At 37.4% G+C, this 16,399-nt stretch overlaps 1 long non-coding RNA gene across 2 annotated transcripts in view; it reads right to left on the bottom strand.

Moving 5' to 3' along the window:
• Positions 1 to 16,399, bottom strand: part of LOC126828524 (uncharacterized) — a 151,158-nt gene that overhangs the window by 127,905 nt on the left and 6,854 nt on the right. Inside the window, exons 3-4 of one of the 2 annotated variants that reach the window (XR_007683107.2) lie at positions 12,111 to 12,236; positions 11,604 to 11,652 (exon numbers count right to left, since the gene is read on the bottom strand). The exons of the other annotated variant lie outside the window; for it this stretch is intronic. This is a non-coding gene — a long non-coding RNA (uncharacterized LOC126828524). Of the gene's footprint in view, positions 1 to 11,603; positions 11,653 to 12,110; positions 12,237 to 16,399 lie in introns of those variants that run through there. 2 annotated transcript variants of the gene reach the window in all.

The raw sequence follows: 16,399 nt of genomic DNA, 5'->3' as shown, positions 1-16,399 counted from the left end.
AAGATGACAGCAGGAGAAATAATAGACAAGGGATATACGCCAGATATCGAAATCATCAGTAACTTCATTAGAGAGTGAGTTAGAGTCATGTTTGATCCCGACTTTGGTGACATTAATAAACAAATGAAGACTGAGAGTAAAAGAAGTAATTTTCCAAGAGCTGTTGGATGAACACAACGCGATCTACAAAGTCTGAGGTGTTCAATTTGTTATGACAATCACAGAGTTTCTGACTGCCCCAAATTTAAAATTGAACATTGAAGGTAGAGTAGATGCTGCGAAGACTAATAACTTGTGTTTCTTGTGTCTGTACGCTGGCCATAAAACATATGCAGACATAAAAAACGGTGTGATGTAAATGGTTGTATCAGAACTCATCACAAACTCTTTCACATAGATCCACCGGTGGCAAGTGGAGTGTCGATGCTTGACCGAGTTATACCCTACCAGTCACTACAGTTAGATTTCGGTCTGGCAATGGAAAACATTTGCAAGGAAATGTTCTTATTGATAGTGGAGCTGGGACAAATGTCATCAGAAAGGAATTTGCCCATAAGCTAGGTATTCAAGGAAGAGTAGAACAGGTCGACATAGCAGTTGTAGGCGGTGACCACATTTCTCAGCGAAACAACAGGAGAGTCAAGTTTTGGCTATCACCAATTAATGGAGGCGAAGAATTCGCTGTCGAGGCCCATGATCGACAAAACTATCATCAACGTCTTGCCACTGGACGAAATTTGGCTGAAATCATTTAGACACCTCGGTGACATCCACATAAATTATGACGGCGGTACAGTCGATTTGATTCTTGGCGTCCAGTACAGCCACTTGCATTTAGGATATGCGACAAGACAAGGCGCACTTTTCGAACCCGTAGCAAGACGGACACGCTTAGGTTGGCATGTCATTGGCACTGACAATAGCAGACATACCCCATCAATTTATTCCATTTCCTTTATGGAGAAGGTCGAAGTTTTACCAATTCGAAACCTTGGGAATTCAAGTGCCAGACTGTGTTTGCTCAAAAGGAGTTGGGGGGGGGGGTTGGATGGCTGAATGGTTAGCGTGCGCGCGCTGTATCATAAAGTCGACTGGCGTGGTTTCGAATCCCCGGTTGTACGTGACAAGGAGTAGGGTCGCCTGTCCAACCTCGTGGGTTTTCTCCGGGTCCTCGGTTTCCTCCCACTGCTAAAGACCCCTACGCACAAGCGAGTTGTTGAAATAAAATTAAACCATATGTTAGTCCCGAAATGACCTAGTTTGTGTCGAGTGGACGTTAAACCCCATCTCTCTCTCTCTCTCTCTCTCTCTCTCTCTCTCAAAAGGAGTTATCTCTCCTGAAAGCGATGGAGATGTTTGAAGGGAGGGTAATCAGTACGTCATTGCTCTGCCATGGAAAACAGATCCAGTTTTATTACCAGATAACTATTCTCTTGCCGAGAAGAGATTTGTGTAAGACGCCAGTCAAAGCGGATCTATACAGCAAGATTATGATGGAGTAAGGAGAAAAAAATAGCCTCGTCGACTAACGGCTGAATAATATTGTCAGTAAACTGATAGTGAAAACACGTCAATCAGTCAGGAGGTAATTTGTAGTTGAAATTTTGCCATCCGGATGTTTACAGTGTGGTTGAAAAGGTATATTCTGGATGTGGGCGTGGCCTGCCTCTGTTTTTTTGTACGCGGTACAATCGCCATGCTTGTTCTACAAATGTAGGGCGGTATTTTTTTTATTTAATTATTTGTGTAGTTTTCTAATCGGAGTTCAGCATTAAGTCACGAACTCTCTGTGTTGAAATTAAGCATGTAATTAATTCAGTATGTCCTTTACAAGTTGGGGGGGGGGGATGGATGGCTGAATGGCTGAATGGTTACCGTGTACGCGCTGTATCATAAAGTCTGTCATTGAGTCGACTGGCGTGGTTTCGAATCCCCGGTTGTACGTGACAAGGAGTAGGGTCGCCTGTCCAACCTCGTGGGTTTTCTCCGGGTCCTCGGTTTCCTCCCACTGCTAAAGACCCCTACGCACAAGCGAGTTGTTGAAATAAAATTAAACCATATGTTAGTCCCGAAATGACCTAGTTTGTGTCGAGTGGACGTTAAACCCCATCTTTCTCTCTCTCCTTAACAAGTTACACATGATCTGTGTACAACACTCGGCATGACTTCAAAGAAATACGCACTGGTCGGTAATCACACCATGACGTGATAAGAAGACAATTCCATATATGATTATGAGTCTAATCCATTGCCGGACGCTATATAACAAGGAGTTTGCTGACAGACAGACGAGCGGAGATGAGCAGAGACGAGCTGGGGGGGGGGGGGAGATTGTACGTGTGCATGGACTCACCCGAGTTCAGCCGCTGTCTTGGCAGAGGGGCGGAATGGTGGATTAATATAGTTATGTACCGTCCTGGTGCGTTCCTGTCGTAAGTCTAGTTTCTGTTTAATATATGTTCCTGTTCTATTTATGTAGTTGTTTGATATTCTGTTCTGATGTAAAAAAAACCTATATGTACGAAACTGATATTCTGTTATCGCTAAAATAGTGCTACATTTTATGCTCCAGATATAAGACTGTGTATACTCTCTGTTTTGAAGGAATACTTAGCTAGAACAGAGAGTCTACGTTCAAATTCAGCTAACAGTTTGTTTATAAGTTATGTTAAGCCGGACAATCTGGTTTCTGAGAACACTCTTTATCTCGGTGGATAATAAAGATTCTTGTTCGATCGTGTATTGATTTTTCACTACTTGTACCCCATAGTGTGCATTCTTCACCAACCAGCGCCGCTGCCCGGGCTAAGGTACCTATTTCTTCCATACTGGAATTTGCAGGAAGGGCTAAGAAATCAACATTTAGGAAATATTAAATAACAAAACTTTAACTTCATTAATTTTGGAAGTTCAATGTTTAGAGCTTGATTTTGGAACTTTAATATTTAGAGATTGGTGTAAGTTGTATTATTTACATGTTTTTTAAAATAATTCTTGCTTGGTTCATGATTACAATGTTGATTCTATCATGGGGCCTCTTATTCGATAGTCAAACAGCAAGGTATAATATGGAAGTTAAACGAGACTTAACCCTGTAAGGTGAGGTTTGACTGGAATTATACCTTTCGGCTTTCTGTTGATGTAGATAAAGAGGTCACATGCCCTCCCAGTTTGGTTTGGTTGACTTGTAATCATTCAATGGGACGTTAAACCCCATTTCATTTCATTTCATTTCACTTCAGGGGGTTTGGATGGTCAAATGGTTAGTGCGTGCGCGTTGTACCATAAGGTCTGTCACTGAGTCAACTGGCGTGGTTTCGATTCCCCGCTTGCACGTGACAAGGAGTAGGGTCGCCTGTCTAACCTCGTGGAGAGGATAACCAGTGACAATTTTCCCATAACACAAGATCTGAGTTAAAATAAACCACTATTTTAGCTATAACCAGCGGCTGCAAGGCAGGATACGCCCACATTTTCGAGAGATGGATAGAGAACAAGCTAAAAAATCGGGGGCCATAATTCAGGAAGTTACAATTCGATATGCGCTGATATCGAAAGGAACAAAGATCTTTGGGTTATAAACGTGCATGTCAAGTTCCATCAAAATCGGATTAATATTGTGATCTACATGTATACAGGGTCCACAACCTTGATATACCATTCTTTTACACTATTCGCGTACAAGCGGCGGCCATTTCGTCCAACAGTTTTGGTCCGATTTTCACGAAATTCGAACTCAACCTTCATTATGGTGTAACGGTGATATAATCAAACGTTGTTTTTTTAAATCGGATAATAATTGTGACATCCAGAAGGACCACAAGCTAAAATAGGCGATTTTGCGTACAATCAGTGACTTAATTCAGGAAGTTAAGATCTGATATGCGCAAATATCGAAAGGAACCAAGATCTTTGGGTTATAAACATGCATTTCAAGTTTCATCAAAATCAGATTAAAATTGTGACCTCTACAACCTTGATATACCATATTCTTTTTTATACTATTCGCGTACAAGCGGCGGCGATTTTGTCCGGCAGTTTTGGGTCCAATTTTCATGAAATTCGAACTCAACCTTTATTATGGTGTTACGGTGATATATTCAAACGATTTTTAAAATCAGATAATAACTGACCTTCAGAGGGACCACAAGCTAAAAAAGGCGATTTTTCTTATAATCAGAGGCCATAATTCAGGAAGTTACGATCCGATATGCGACAATATCGAAAGGAACCAAGATCTTTATGTTATAAACATGCATTTCAAGTTTCATGTCCACAACCTGGATATACCATATTTTTTACACTATTCGCGTTCAAGCGGCGGCCATTTTTCTGGCAATTTTGGTTCGATTTTCACGAAATTCGAACTCAACCTTCCCTACGGTGTAACGGTGATATAATCAAACTTTTTTTTTTCAAATCGGATAATAATTGTGAACTCCAGAGGAACCACAAGCTAAAAAGGGCGATTTTTCGCACAATCAGGGGCCATAATTCAGGAAGTTACGTTCCGATGGGCGCAAATATCGAAAGGAACCAAGATCGTTGGGTTATAAACATGCATGTCTAGTTTCATCAAAATTGGTTCAAAACTGTGACCTCTATAGGGTCCACAAGCTAAAGACGTGATTATTCGTACAATCAGGGGCCATAATCCATGAAGTTTCGATCCCACACACGCCAATATCGCAAGCAGCTGAGATCTTTCGGGGATAAACCTACATTTCAAGTTTCGTCAAAATCGGATAAGAATTGTGACCCGTAGAGAGTCCACAAACAACTTTTGTGTAACGTAAAAGGTAGGTAACATGCACTACGCTACATGTTTGTGTTACAATGGCGATTTTCTTGAAATAGTAGGCCTAAACCCCGCCGTTAGTCAAAGTCTATCGCCTATCCTACTAAAAAAACAATCTAGCTAAGTAGATCTAGATAAGAAAGACGTCGCCCGATTGAACCAATTCCTTGCTTAGTCAACAATAAATTAATAACCATCGAAACAAACAAATATAATATAGACCTAAAATCATTGTATTTCTACCAAATAATTTTCATATTATAGTAAGGTAAAAAAAAAGAAACATAGGCTACCTTCCAAATATATTTAAGAAAGCTTGCGTCGTGTTTTATAGACATAATCAATAATCACACTTATCTATCAGAACAAAAAAGCACAAAAACCTTACCAAGTCTTAAGTGTTAAGAATAAAATAAATTTACAATGTTAAAGATGGGTTCCCGCGTACAAACTGGGTGATTTAATGGTATATATGGACCAAAAACATATTCAAACTAATTAATTTGTCTTAATTATGCTTCAAATCCTTCTAAAACATTGTAATTGCGAAGGAATGCCCTGCTAAAAAAATTCGATCAAACCAGGTCACGTTTACGTCACGTCTTGGGAGTCAGAGGAGAATTCATTGCATACATAAGACGACGTTGTCTTTAATCGCTTACTATTTATTACAAATATCGAATCCTAATTAAATTCTCGGATTATCCACTACCCGCGTCTTTTTCCGTCATTTTTATCTCAGAAAGAATTGTACGTCTAACTCTTCATAAAGTTTATCAACTTGTACATGTTTACATTGGAAAAGACCCTCTCAGTTCAGCACAACAGCGACCTCCAACAACTAACTCATTCAAATGGCAATGAATAGATACGTCTGATGGATCAATTTCACTTAAGTCATTGGATGTGTCATTATATGTTTCTCGGTCTTCATATGACGTTGAAGACCGCCTTTGTTAGCATCTTTAAAGCGAAAATCACAAATTTTACAAGCTGGTTTCCCATCAGAAGTCTGCACAAGCCAGTCTGAAAATTCTTTGTCTTGCAACCAAGATTTGCAAAAAGCTTGCCGATACCATTTTGGTTTTGAAGGTTCAGATTCCTCCATACCTTCAGTCCTCCTCAACGAAGGCTTAGAAAATCTAGTTATCTAGATTTATTAATCTAAATAAAACACAAATTTTAAAATACGTAAGAATATCTATGCCTACAAACGATTTAATCTACACTATCGCTAAAACTTTAGAAAAAAGATTATATTATTCTCTAGGATAGGCCTACTTGGTACTCTGGATTTATTTATTAAAAATAGCCGAACATAAATGATTTATTAGCCTTGATTTTTTTCTAAAAATCGAAATAAATGATTAAAAAAACTTTCTAATATAAAAACACTAGATTTGTAGGTTTTTTTTTCAAAATCATTCACTAGGACACTAAATTTGGACTAAAACACTAGATCTAGTGTTAAAACACTTAGCGCTGGCCACAATCCGTGGGTTTTCTTCGGGTCCTCCGGTTTCCTCACACTGCTAAAAAAAAAACAACGCGCAAGCGAATTATTGAAATAATTTATTTTTGAATAATTTATTTTTTAATATCATCAAATCACGTAAATGACACCTCATTTGTATTTTAAAATGAATTAATCTTAATCCGTAGTTATTGGAATTAAATATTTAAAAAATTGTATTTTGAATTAACGCTTTGCTCCTTAAGGTCGAGGACGTTTTGAAATTCGGAGACGACGATAGTTACCGACACAATGTTTACGTTTGTAAAAAGGTGAAGTGTTCTATTACTAAACGGAATTCGGCATAACTGTATGGTAATGTATATGAAACCTTTACATATCGATATCCTTTTCCGGTAACCGTTGTCAGTTTAACGATTATTAGCATCGCTCGTCTGAAGATATGAGGGGTCATTTTCAAGATTGAAAAAAAGTTGGACACCAATCGCGTGGAAGCAAGGACGCGGACATCCCACACTACATAGATACAGGAAAGAAAATTGAAATACTAAGACTTGACTACTGTACTACAGAGTATCAATAGAGAGATAATAGATGTCCTCAACTTTTATCGTTTTGCCTGTAGGTGTAACCCTGATTGGATGAGAAAGTGATGAAATTGAAATTTTCCTTTACCTAATAACGTGTATGATTTAATGGGGTATGGACAGTTGAATGGTGTATAGTGGGTAATATAGTTTATTTTGAACTTTGTATCGAAGGGCCACTATTTTGTGTTGGAAAATAATATGTCTAGCCTTGTTGGTGTCGAGACTAATTTGCAACAAGATGATGTCACTTTACCTTGCCCTTAACTGCCCCCTTTTGATGTCAGAGTGGACTAAAGAGCTTCTTTCTCCACATAGGTAGGGTGCCCCACCATAAATAAATATCTCCAAATATCTCGACAATTACACCACAATATTTATATACACAAGGACTTAAATCAGTTTCAAACATTTATAGTCACTAAATAAACGGTCATGCTGTACTTAATAAGCTATGACCACTTAATCATCCATAAATAATACACTGAAAGATGGTTACGAGTGTCGGCCATAACATCCGAGCACATATGAGTACAAAATAGGTTACGTGCCCTTGTTTTGAAACACGCACGTTGGGCAATTCAACAATTGTTTTAAGAACCTTGTAAAAGTAAAATGAAACTACTGCTAGTATCGTGTTCTTGCCCAACGCAAGTATTTCAGAGATATTGTTTATACTAAACCAAAAGATGTCACTCCTAACGGTACAGTTAATGATAAAGCAATTTTAAAAAATAAAACGAACGTAATATCTAAAGCTGCTGTAATAACCAATAAGCTAAATATTACTGCTATTCAGAATCGTCAGCAATAGATTTTTTTACGGCTGTTATAGTTGATAGATGTGTAGATCGGAATTGGACGTGCGATGGCTATTTATAGTATCACGGCTGAGTATTATTTTACTGCGTAGTAAGCGAGAAATCACTTCGGATCAAGCCACTGAAGCGTTTACATTCGCCGTGTCGAGACCAACTTTCTGTACGGAAAATTTTGGGTGCACGGGTCACCCTAACATAGGATCGACACCGTCTCTGGACTTAATTTATGAGAGTAAGCAAATACTTTCAATGTCAGATTACAAGTTGAACACCACCTACGATTCCCACGCACGTGCGGCAAGTTGAGCGAGTTGGCTGAGGGGAACGCACGCCAAATATATTGTATACACTTATCGACGGGAAAAACATAGAAAGAAAGTAAAATGGCAAATGAACATACATTTAAAAGACAACAGTAATTAACAATGATTAAAAGATTTTACACATTTTACTAACTCCTTTTTATACGTCAACATTTTAATGTGGACGTATAATAATACGGTCAAGAGACGAAGAAAACTATTGATTTTCAGCGACATCCTATAATTGCTTGTCGAGTTATGGTCCTTGGTCACTTTGATAAATCTTGTGGACGCTCTAAAGGCCAAATAATTTCTGTCAGAGATATGCCCCTTGATTACATTGTTAAATCTTGTAGACGCTCTGCAGGCTAAAATTATTATCCGGTTGACTTTAATTTGGTACACAGCAGTGATGGGATTTAAAAATTTTCTTGTCGGACATTTTTACCGAAAATAAAGGGACATAACTCTTATCGTTATTTAAACGCCTCTGACACTACGGTGTCGTTAAATAGATCAATAATGAATTACTTCCCCTTTGTGATACGGCCCGTGATACTATCGTCTAGGAGTTTTCTTTGACTTCACATCATGATAACTATTTTCAATGTTAAATTAAGACTGGAACACTTTTTACGCTAACTATGTTTTTATATCTTTATAACATCCATAATACAGGAAACTACCTACACCGCTATGACACCAAATATAAGCTACATATAAGTTCTCTTTCCCCAGCTTGTGTTTACTAGATTACGATTAACATCATTCTCTATACCCCAACCTTTCGTAGGACAAGTTTACTGATGTACCCCCTAACATCATATGGCTCTCCTACAACTTAACCGGGTTCTCTAATCCGAATGATGTTTTTTTATTTCCTAGCCTCTCAGCCCAGGAGGCTGTGGTGTTCCCAGCTTCCCAAGGATATCTAAAGAAACTTCAACCGCGCACGTTCGTTATAAAGAGGTTACGTCCGCGCACGTTCTTTATAAAGAGGTTACGTGCATGAGTCATGTATCGAGCCCCGGGAAAATGACCAGGTGCTTCCTTTACCGGATTGGTCAAATGCAAAGATGCTACCCTAGATTTCAACACAGTGTACTTATATGGGCACCACGATTCTAACACATGGCGTTACTATATTTGGATTATCAGACTATGATGTCATTGCCCACTTTAAACCAGACATAGTCTTGTTAGCCTATTTCTTGTTAGTGGTACTAGCTAACGACGACGAAACATTAACCAGAACTTCGCTACAGAATTTAGGTAACCTCCACAGTATATAGACCCCATAGTGTTATACCTCTTGATATTTTAGGATTTCCGATAATTACTACCAAATAGTTGGCCCTTGATCACTTTGAAAAATCTTGTGGATGCCTCGAGGCTAAAGTTATTATCTAATTGACTTTAAATTTATACACAGTATTTTACGGTCATGAGACATAAGAAAATGACTGCCGGACGACCTAGCTGCTTTCGCCGTATGTTTCGTTGCCTGGAAACCTAGCTTAAGCCTGTACGCCCACTAGAGGTCAATTGTTTCCGATTAAAACATAGATTTATACCCCAAAGACCTCAGTTCCTTTCGATATTGAAGCTCGTCGGACCGTAAGATCCAGGATTATGGACCCTGATTGTACGAAAGTCGTTGTTTTAGCTTGTTCTCTGACCATCTGTGGCAAAATGTGTGCGTATCTTGCATGACAACCGCTTGTTGAAAATAAAACATGAGGACGCTTGTTTCACACAGGTTCAGGTAGTGAATTCCAGAATAAAGAGGCTGTATATTGAAATGTTCTTGCCGTTGTCCTTTTTCTTAATATTTGGAATTGCTAATTTAAGTTCACCCCCAATGTCATGTTAGTTTCGGTCAATTTAGAATTTCCAGATATTATGTTATAAAAATGTGATGATAATTTGTCTCTTAGAATTTCGAAGTGGTACATTAAAATCTTGTCATTGTCTTGTTCTAATGTTTTGGAATTACTAATTAAGTTGACTTTCTGACCTTAATGTCATGGCAGTGTCGGTCAATTTAAAATTTCCACAGAATATGTTATGAAAATATGATGATAATTTGTCTATTAGAATTTTGAAAGTGAGTATTATCTGATTGTATTGAATGCGTTTGTGGATTTCGAGCCAATTAAGAGATTCAAATAAATGTGAAGGTTGTGAATCGAATTTTCATCCAAACTGCTCCTCGCTGCAGGTAATAAATCATAACAAAAGTATTGTAGTAAGATTGGTAGAATTTTTGCTCTTTAAATTAATGATAGCATTATATTATATCTTTAATTAATTATTTGATTAATTTTTTGGTTCACACATTCTATAGAAGTCAGATCTCATGCACTCAAATAATGAGTGACAGATTTACACATAAAAAGTGTTATAAAACCAAAACATACCTGGTTCTATGTGTCAACAAAATATCACCAGGTATTTGGCTTAAGTAACTAATTAATTACGTGATATTTGACCAATTAGATCATTGAAAGTCCAAACCCTACGCTAAAAAAAAATCTGTCAAATCTCAGGGCATTCGACAGACAGTCCAATCCACAGGGACAGAGCCACGCTCATTTTCTCTTTGTGTGTCTGTCTGTCGCCTACTGGCAACAATTCTTAATGGATCCTCTGGAAAACTTTTCATACTTATTCATTATACACTAAGGATGACCCCTTTTTTATATTTGGTGCATGCCCAACCCCCTGGGACAGAGCCACGCCCAATTTGTGTGTGTCTCTGTGTCGCCTATTGGACGCATTTCTTAACAGATTCTTTTGAAACTTTGCATACCTATTCCTTATAGGTTGATTCCCATTGTATTTGGTGAATGCCCGACCCCCATCGACAGAGCCACACCCATTTTTCTTTTTGCGTCTGTGTGCTGCCTACAGACGTCAACTCTTCGTGGATCGTCTATTCCTTATAGCCTAAAGACTCCAGCTATTGATTTTGGTGCATGCCCAATTTTGGTGATGATCGTATACAGGTCGCAATTCTGAATGGATCAGCTTGGAACTTGGCATATGTATTCCTTATAGCCTAATGACGGCGACTATTGATTATTGTGCATGTCCCCACTCCCAGGCTACAATTCTGAATGGATTATCTTAGAACTTGGTATAAATATTCCTTATACCTAAGGACGGTAATTATTGATTTTGGTGTGTGACCCCACCCCCCTTGGACGGTGCCACACCCACGTTTTGTTATTATTTTTTCTGAAAATCATATGGATAGTGTCAGGTTGAGAAACCAAACATAGCATGTGACAGTACCACCAACAAAATCAAATTACTATTTCCGTGGTACAAGCTCATTGATGCGTTATCAGATTCATTTGAGTTGTGGCGTTGCACAATTCCCCATATGAGTTCAAATGACTGCATTTCTAACCGTCATTTTAGGCATATGTCAAGTCATTTACGTAATTGAACCAAATTGACACAACCAGGACCCAGTTTTGGGCGTGGCGCTATGTGCCACCGGGGCAATGAATCGAATAAAATTGGGCCGTAAGTCATGTGATTAGTAAGGTACCGACATGTAAATTCATTAAGGAAGACCAAAGGTCTGTTGAGTATTGAAAAAAAGAGAAAAGAAACAGGCGTTATTTGTTTTTAATTTAGCTTCACAGTGTAGGTAAACAACCTGAAATTAAAGAAAAATAATACAATTTTGTATCAATTACCCAAGAGACATGATCCCTTTGGCCAGATTACCTTTAGGTATGTGGCGATCTAAGGTGGTGAGATTATTGGTTTCTTTATAGCAAACACCGTGTATCTAGACTGTTATGACTTCCGTAAGCTTTAAAAGCACAGAACTTGTAGAAATCTTTAAATTTCAAGGAATGTATATTGCATATCCGAATTCGTTTATAGCGTCAGAGAAATAACGTCATCTTAGTGGTACTGGATTTGCACTAGGTTTACATTCAGTTTCACGAGTTGGGCTACTGCTACAATATAAAAAGTTAGTAAGAAGTATATTCAAGACAATATTCTACAATGCTGTTATTGTTCAATTATTCAATTAATATAACACAAGCGGTATTGTCCATTCCACAAACTTCCTTTTCGACATCGACATATTTGACTTTTACTAACCTTATGCTACTGAACAACACTGGGACCCAGTTTCACAGATACCGTTGTTTATAACCCCGGCGGGACATTCCCCAAACACCATAGGTCGACACAGGCCCATTACAACTTCACAATTCTTTGGTGTTTCTAGAATTACAAATTATCGGCAATATACACAATTATAGGATACTTATCTCCTAGTATATTTCTAAAAACGAAAGCATATCCATACGTAAACTAAAAAAAATATATATATATGTATGTTACAACCCACAATTCGCCAAATTTATTTATTCAGTAGCTGCTATAATTATTCACGCTTCTACACTAGTAGTAACATTTTTTACAGCTAGTTGCGCACCTGCTAATTAGTGACTACTGCATGATTCTTACCACTTTCTATATATATTAAACATTAGTTTGAAATAATGAATGACTTAGAATGTTAGGACTAAAAGCTAAGGCCCATTGCAGATTTCGTCATTGGTCACGAGATGAAAATAGGGTTATGGCACGGGTTAGGGCTAACCTTAACCAATAATCTCGTCAACAATCGCGTGACTTAACCCTATTTACATCTCGTTACCTATGACGAATTTGATCGGCAATAGTCCTTAGCTTTTAGTCTGCCTATTGTAGATCTTCCTTTAGCTCTGACATGTTATATAAATTATTAATTAGACATTAATTAACGCATCCAGGCCATAACCAACTCTCGATGCCATCGCTAGCCTGCGATATTTAGCGGAATGGAATACACATTGTGAAGAATGATTAAACGTAAAACTGGATAATCGAGATTTTGTTTTTTATAGTACCGATCGAGGCTAGCCCAAAATTCTAATGCTAATATTTCGGTTCAGAGTGGAGCAATTTGACTGAACTTTTCAGCATATTCTATTTACGTCGTCTACTTTTAAAATATTCAGGACGGAGGGCCTGACAAGGACAGCTGTCTAGTCCTTCGGATGATACGAAAAACCGAGGTCCCGTGTATATATTGGAATGCACGTAAAAGATCCCTTGGCAGTTGGAATTCGATACAAGAGTAGGCGATAGTGCCGCTGCCCGGGCAAAAATTTCCCTCATAGCACAATGTATGGCGTATGCCCGTCTTCATTAGCCCAGCATAGGACGTTAAACCCCATTTCATTTCATTTCATTTTAAAATATTATAGCGAGAACTGTCAATTCTTTATCTAATCTCCCATAATTCCCCTTTAAATGAGTGCTTTGAAATGTTTTTTTTACAACTTAAATTTCAACGGTTTGTAAATATAACTGTCTTAGTTTTTTAACGTGTTTTGATGAAAGTTTCCATCAATGTTACCAACATTTTAAAGATGTCCAAATTCCGAGTTATTTATTTTAATTGTTTGTAAATTTGAGGGGGATGAATTAATAATAATTATTATTATTATTATTATTTTAGACCTCTACGCTTACCTAAAGGTTGAATATGTACATCATTTATTTAGCGACTGATTACTTTATTTTTCAGTGAAATGGAATAGGGTTTAATGTCATACTGTTCTGCTCCGACTGGGCTAATGAAGACGGTCATACGCCATACAGTATGTTATGAAGGCAATGACAGCGGCGCTAAGACCTACTCTTATATCGAATTCCAACTCCCAAGGGTTCTTTAACATGCACATCTATTTGTACCTATGTATTTCGTCCAACCTGAACGCTGTTCTTGTCAGGCCATCCGTCCTGAAACAAGGGGAAATCACGATGAACTTTCTCGGCCACCACTCGGAGCAACCCGCGATCTCCTGGCTAGCGAGTCAGCGTCTTACCGTCTTACGCACTGAGCTGTCGGGGCTACCCTACTAGGGTACTAAAACAATGTATATAATATCCTTTTTAAAAATATGTCTAAATTTGAATAGCCTGAACGTCAATATTTGCAGTTTTAGTATGAAAAATAAATCAATATCAATTTTGGAGCAATATCTTTTTTGGTAAATCTAAATTTTAATGGATTGAAAGTCTATATTTGCAATTATATTTTGGAAAATCAATCAATATCAATTGTGGGTATACATGAAAAGGTATTTTAATTATATGAATGAATATCGGACATTTCCTGACAATTTAAATAATAATTTAATATTTTAATCTTGATTTACTTAACTTTTTGACAATTATAAAATTTAAGAAACACAAAAACATAATATGAAAGACAATTTTGATTAAAGCGACGTTTCGTTGAGGTTTCTCTCAACGTTATCAAGACAGTGGAATCAAAATTTAATTATTTATGCCACCTGGCGAACTCTCGCTCTATAACGTTGAGAGAACCCTCAACGAAATGTCGCCTTTATTAAAATAGTAATTAGAATGTATTGAATATTTAATTTCAGGCAGGATTATTGTGTTTTGTTGTCAATGATCATCAGGATTATAATAGAAATTATTATTTAGATCTTTATTTACACGACAAGCTCCAACTCTGTAGACCCACGGATGGCTTGGATACAGTTTGGATTTAAACAGTCGTCCATTTAAAATTAAATCAAGAAATGGCGGACCAAGCTAACGTTTACCGTTAGTCGCTGATGTCACTACTGTAAAACAAAGAAGGATTTTGTAAATTGTAAATATAGTTGTTTAAGAATGTACAAGAAATAAATTGTTTTATGCTATTACAATATGTGTTTTTTTTTATTATATATTTTGGCAGATAAATATTCAAGTTGGCGGAAAAAAAATATCATCATTGTTTTACATAAAAATATTAATCCATTTTGGCGGAAAAAAATTGAAAGCCAGTGTGAGCCCTGTCTACAGGAAACTGGTGATGAAAGGCCTGCCAAGCGAGGCTACCATAGCCATTGAGCATGTTACTTGCTAATCGAGAATATGTGGGTGGAGTTATCGTCTGTCAATCAAAACGATCGCAAATTCTCATAGACGGTGCAGACACAATTGATGCCTATTTCTAGTCCAAACTTCCAACCGTGACAATTCCGTTCAGAACAAAGTAATTTTTTATCATCTATTTTTGAATTATTATAGCAAGAATGGCCAACTCTTTATAAAACTCTTAACTAATGTATCTTTAATAACAAATTTTAACCAATTGAAGTCGTTTTGTAAAAGCTAATGTTTAAATCATACGGTATTTTGCTGTAATGTTTGATAAGCATCGTTTCAATCATAACGCGTGGAGCCACGCTGGCTCAGTGAATAAGACGCTAACCTGGTGTAGAATGGAGGGCCTGACAAGGGATAACGTATAATCGTTCCGATGGTATAAAAAAACCGAGGTCGCGTGTACACATTGTCGTGCACTTAATAGAATAAAAGTAGACCATAGTGGCGACGCCCGGACACACGATCTTCATTAACCCAGTCGGAGCAGAACAGTAGGGCGTTAAACCCTATTTAATTTCATTTAATTATAACGCAACTCTTAAGATTATTAAAATCAAATATACAAAGCACTGTTACAAATATAAATAATAACATCCACTAGTATTTTATATAATAAGGGTAAATATTGTTGGGGACTCATCAGGGCGTGACCTGTCCTCGGCAAGTGGTCCGTACTAATAATAAAATGGTGCCCCATTCCGGTGTGAGGTGGTATTTTTGATTAAAAGAAGAATTGTTTTATTTTATTTTATGTGTCACACAGTGTAGATTTACAATAAAAATACATTTAAAATAATGAAATTATACAATGTCCGACTGTTTCGATCTGTAAGACATACCATGCAAGGCAACTCGTTTAAAATCGAAAAAATTCTACAAAGTTTAAAGGTGTAAAAAAGACAACATTGTACTATTATAGGCATAAAAAAGAACATTGTACTTATGACCTATAATATATTAGTAACTGGACGGTAAACTAACTGGTCAGTACGATTTGATAGTTACTGTATTCCATAAATCGGATTGGTATCCACCTGTTACGCTTTTAGGTTCTTTGAATCGGTTCTGGATGACAACACTGGTTTAAACTTCATATAATACTTTTATTGTTCAAACATATCATGCACAAAACTTAAGACTCCGTAATTAGCTAGTGTTGCGGGAGCCGTGGTCCCAGCTTGGCTTTACACCCTTGAGTGCCAACTCCCAACTAACTTACATGGCCCTTGTTCTAGCCTTAACCCAAGGCGCTCATGGCCTTCTCTGTTCACTAACTACTTTTGATTCCTGCTTTAAAACCCTTTCTAGACAAAGAATAATCGAAGAGATTATGCAGCTAGCTATATATTGCATCATATACTAGATTAAACGTTCAGTACAGATTGCTTTACAAGACATTACATAATTGGGCTAGCTATAAGTTTATA

The sequence above is a fragment of the Patella vulgata genome, chromosome 1 (assembly GCF_932274485.2).
Source record: "Patella vulgata chromosome 1, xgPatVulg1.2, whole genome shotgun sequence".
Lineage (NCBI taxonomy): Eukaryota > Metazoa > Mollusca > Gastropoda > Patellidae > Patella > Patella vulgata.
The sequence above is the reverse complement of the archived record's forward strand: the minus strand, read 5'-3'. Positions and strand labels throughout refer to the sequence as shown.